General features: G+C 46.9%; 1 protein-coding gene across 1 annotated transcript in view; it reads right to left on the minus strand.

Moving 5' to 3' along the window:
• GRID1 (glutamate receptor, ionotropic, delta 1) overlaps positions 1-5231 on the minus strand; it is a 625808-nt gene that overhangs the window by 97619 nt on the left and 522958 nt on the right. The window lies entirely within an intron of this gene.

Consider the following 5231-nt stretch of genomic DNA (forward strand, 5'->3'; position numbering starts at 1 on the left):
CCTATATTGGGTGCATATATATTTACCAGGGTTATATCCGCTTATTGGATTGATTCCTTTAGTATTATGTTGTGTCCTTAATTGTCTCTTATAATGGTCTTCATTTTGAAGTCTATTTTGTCAGATATGAGTATTGCTACCTCAGGGTTTTTTATTTTTCCATCCCTTTACTGTCATCCTTTGTGAGTCTTTTGTTCTGTGATGGGTCTCTTGTAGACTGACTATATTTAGGTCATTTTTTTGTATCCATTCAGCTACCCTATGTCTTTTGATTGGAGCATTTAATCCATTTACATTTAAGGTTATTATTGATATGCACTTATTTTTGCCATTTTAATTCTTTATGCCTAGGTTTCTCTCTCTATTTCTTCTCATTACAGCAATCCCTTTAGCATTTCTTATAGTGCTGGTTTGGTGGTGATAAACTACTTTAGCCTGTTTTTTTTCTGGGAAGCTCTTTATTTCACCATCTATTTTGAATGATATCCTTGTTGGATATAGTAATCTTGGTTTCAGATTCCTGCTTTTTATTACCTTGAGTGCTTCATGGCATTCCCTTCTGGTCTGTAGAGTTTTGATGACAAATCAGGTGTCAGCCTCATGAGAGCTCCTTTGTAGGGAACAACTTGCTTTTCTCTTGCTGCCTTTAAGATTCTCTCCTTGTCTTTAATTTTTGTCATTTTAATAATGATGTGTCTGGGTGTGGGCCTGTTTGGGTTCTTCTTGGTAGGGGTTCTCTGTGCCTTCTGAACTTGTGTGACTTTTTCCTTCACCAGGTTAGGGAAGTTTTCTGCCATTATTTCTTCAAAACATCCTCTACCTCTTGCTCACTTTCTTCCTCTTCTGACTCTCCTATTATGTGAATATTGTTGCATTTCATGTCATCTCACAGCTCCCTTAAGCTGCCCTTCTGTTTTTTAATTGTTTTTTCTTTTTGATTCTCTGATTAAGTGATTTTTTTTCTACCCTGTCTTCTAATTCACTGGTCCAATCCTCGGCTTCCCTTTATCTGTTGTGTGTTCCTCCCACTGTATTCTTTATTAGTGCTATGTCATTCTTCATAGTTACTTTATCTTTTCTCATGCTGTTGAGCATCTCTGCCATCATTATTCTGAAGTCTATGTGTAATAAAGTTCTTATCTCCATTTCATTTAGCTCTTCTTCTGAAGAATTCCCTTATTCTTTCATTTGGGGCTTGTGTTTTTATCTCCCCATTTTGGCAGCATGTTTGTATTTGTGTCTGTGAATTAGGTAGATCTTCTACAACTCCCAATCTCTAATGTAGGACAATGTCAGACCCTGTTTATGACTAGTCCTGAGGACCCTGTGTGGAGCTATCAGAAATCCACTGCTGTGGCTTCCTCTGCTGGAGCTGGGTGCCTTTGGAAAAGAGCAAGATGTTCACCAGGGTGTGCTTTTCCTAGCCCCAGGGCCTGTATTAGATCAGGCAAAGACTCCAAGCCTACAGAGACCTGCCTCTTGATTAGCCTCAGACTATCAACCACAGGGTGGGTGAGAGGTCTTCCAACAGGGGTGGCAACTGCCTCGTCCTCCTCCCCCCAAGGCAAAAACCTCCTAGATACCAAAGGTCCTCTGGAGAAAGATGTCCTCCACAGTGTGAAGGAATGACTCAGCATACGAAACAGAGATCGCTGCCCTCTGAGTTCAACCCCAGAGCCCCCAATCCTGACTTCTGCTCACACAGCTCCAGTCTATTCTGCCCTCCCTCTATCAGAGCCCAAGGTGAGTGGCTGTACATGAAATGTGTGTTGGCCCTTTAAGAGGGTACCTACATTTCCAGCCGTCTCTGGCTAGCAGACAGAACACTGCTGCTTTTTACAGCCAGATGTTTTGTGGGCACCTCTCTCAGTTAAGGTGCTCTCTGCTGGGGAGCCCAGCTTGGGGTTCAGACCCCAGAGTTCTCAGTGGGAACCCCCCACAGCTGAGACAGCCCTCTGGTACAGCCAGCCCTTTCATGCCTCCCGCCTCCCTATCAGTCTCTATGCGGTCTCCGCTTTCCGTCCTCGGTTATCAGGGTTCTCTCCAGCTGGTCCTCAGTTGATTGTTCAGGATGGTTCTTCTGTATTTTATTTTTTTTTAAATATATTTTATGGGATCATGTCAGTGTAGCTTCCACTTACTCCGCCACCATTTTGGAGTCCACTAAGAGAAACATCGATCAGCTGCCTAACAATTTGAAGTATATATCAACCAGGTACATCTTGACCGGAATCGAACCTGGGACCTTTCAGTCCGCAGGCCGACGCTCTATCCACTGAGCCAAACCGGTTTCGGCAGTTCTTCTGTATTTTAGTTGTATTTCCAGTTTGGTCCTGGGAGCATGTCAGTGTGGCTTCCACTTACTCCGCTGCTATTTTGGATCCCAACAGCAGGATGAAGACACGGGGCAACATCCTGAACAGAGGAGTCTGTTTCCCTGGAGTTTGGGGCCTGGCTCCGTGGCCTATAGTACATACTAATGACACATCTTCAACAGAGGGGCTGGCCGTACTCGTCTGCGGAAAGATCTGGGGAAGCACAGAATGGTGAGACTGACCTCGGGGGCGGGCAGATCTCACAGGGTGCAGAGGATGGAGCACTCAAGTAGATTCTCCAATGGAAAGTGATGAGGGTTCCAGGAAGACGGGAGGGGAAGAGCATTCCAGGGTGGAAAAGAGAAGCAAAAGCACAGACATGAGGCGCCTTGTCCTGATTAAAATGTCGGGGTGTGAAAGGGGGTGGGCATGACTCGAAGAAATTAGCCAAAGAACACATGTGGGTGTATCACAGCCCAGGGACACGACATCAATGTGGTGAAGGCAGAGCGGAGGGACGCTGAGAGGAGGGGTCCGTGGAGGACATGTTTCTGTAATAGTGTCAACAATCAATAACTGTACATCTCAGGGCTGGGAGGAAGGAGAAAGGTGAGGCTGCAGAGGCGGGCGCAGGTGGTAATGTTACCTTCAGTGGTTTCTGAAACACCTTACACTCCAGCAGAGAACCACCGGCAAGTTCTCCTTGGAGATGGGTGGTGCAGGGAAAGAACGTGATCAAATTTGTCTTTTTAAAAAAGGGTACTCAGGAGGAACTGAATGAAAGAAAAGCAGAAAAAATTTAAATGCCTCCAAGTGCAGGGAGGAGGTCATGCAGGTGTATGAGCACCTGCTCCAGAAGTTCAGCGAAGAGGGAAAGTTTTCTGAGGCTGACTGGGTCTCTAGGTGGCAGGTGATCTCCTGTGGGAAACAGGAGCAGGCTGGGCTAAGGATGAGCGAGTGACCCGGCAGAGAGATGGGGATGCTCTTGAACTAATGAATAATGTTGGTGAATGATTTGGGGTCCAGATAATGAGCTCGGTGTTAAACAAGCTGTTCTGAGGTGCCTGGCCTGGGCCAGGGCCCCAGATGCTGCCTCTGCAGCATTTGGTGGTAAGTGAGCTGCAGAGAATGCCGTCAAGGGCAGGAGAGTGGCAGCATGGGTAAGCCTGGCAATGTACGAGTTCAGGCACCCCAATCCTGCCCTGTACTTAGTGGCTGATTGTTTTTAGGCAGCCTGTTAGCTTGCATTTACCCATCTTGTTTATTTCAGCACTTTGTTTCATCTTGTTGATAACATTTCAAGTCTTAATTCTATCAGTCCACAGAGAGCCATCCCAGACTTTGCAGTTGGGATGCCACACAATCAGTAAAAAATTAAAACTGTATAAAATACCAAATGTGCCATTTCTTTACAAACATTTTTGGAACTGGTACAGATAGGCTAAGAAGAAGACAGCCAGAAGTGACAAGTCAACAGGATGAGATGTAAAGGAAAATGGTCTGTAAAGTAAACTGCAGGGGAAACTGTAGCCTCTCAAACGAGACCCACACTGAGGATTGAGAACACAGAACAAACTACTTGAAGGACACACTTTAGAAGTTGCCTCTGAATCCAGAGTGAGAGAGCAAAGAAATGGGAGGAAAGTGAAAATACAGAGAAGAGAGTCAGAGACCAGAGCACCCTTGGAAAGCAGGAGTTGCTGAAACATATGTGAACTACTCTGTAAGTAATTACTAATGAGTTATAATGGAAGAAAAATATCCTCTAATACAATGAAACCATGTGATATAGGAACACGAAAATTGAGAGGAAGGAAATCCGATGAAATGAAACATGTACTACTTGTACACACACTAACAAAAATCTGTCAGAAGTGTCCTGCAGGAATTCAAGCCCTAACAAAGGGGTGGCAGGTGAGAGGCAGGAGAATACGGCTGGGCATTCACCTCCTGGGGGACCTGCATGCGGACGTCAGAAACCTGGGCCCGACCATTGCCCTCCACATAGAACACCAGAAGGGAAGCACAGCTGCAGAGACGAAGGCCTTCAGAGGAGAAAAGGCTGTGCTGTGGCTGCAGCGTGCTGCCCTCATCAGGAGTTAGACTGCTAGTCAGAGCCGACACAGGAAAACTGTATGAAATGATTTTCAGGATTTAAGAAAATTATCAGCACACACAGCTTATCAAAATTACCTTAAGGAGAAAAATTTTAATAAGCCATACCTGTATGAATGTACCAGGAATTAAATCTGCAATAAAATAATTATATATTGAAATATACATTCTTGTATTTTTATATGTAATTGTCTTTAATCAGCATATCTATACTAATAAAAGGGTAATATGCTAATTAGATTGGGAGACCTTCCAGACGACCTTCCAGACCTCCTTCCGGACAAAGCCGTGGCTGGGAAGGCAGAGGCAAGCCGCCAAGGCTGGGAGGGCCCATCGCAGAGCCCCAGCCGGTGGGTGAGCAGGGCCTCCCTCTGCGCAGCATTGATCACAGAGCCCTGGCAGGGTGGGCAGAGCAGGTAGGGGCTCCCTGTGGGCAGCGATTGATCGCAGGGCCTCCGTGTGAGTGGGGATTAATGGCAGAGGCCAGACCAGGTGGGAAACGCCTGCCTCTGCTTTGCCATTGATTGCAGAGCCCAGGCCTGGTGGGCAGGGCCTCGTGTGGGCAGGGATTAATGGTGGAGCCCAGGCCGGGTGGGAAATACCTGCCTCTGCTCTGCCATTGATCCCAGAGCCCCAGCAGGGTGACCAGGGCCTCCCGCTGTGCAGCATTGATCACAGTGCCCTGACAGGGTGGGCAGGCAGGCGGGGGGGGGGGCCGTTGAGGGCGAGCAGGCTGGCAGGCAGGGTGGTTAGGGGGGATCAGGCAGGCAGGAAGGCGAGCGGTTAGGGGCCAGCGGGCCC

This window comes from Myotis brandtii, unplaced genomic scaffold (assembly GCF_000412655.1).
Source record: "Myotis brandtii unplaced genomic scaffold, ASM41265v1 scaffold33, whole genome shotgun sequence".
NCBI lineage: Eukaryota > Metazoa > Chordata > Mammalia > Chiroptera > Vespertilionidae > Myotis > Myotis brandtii.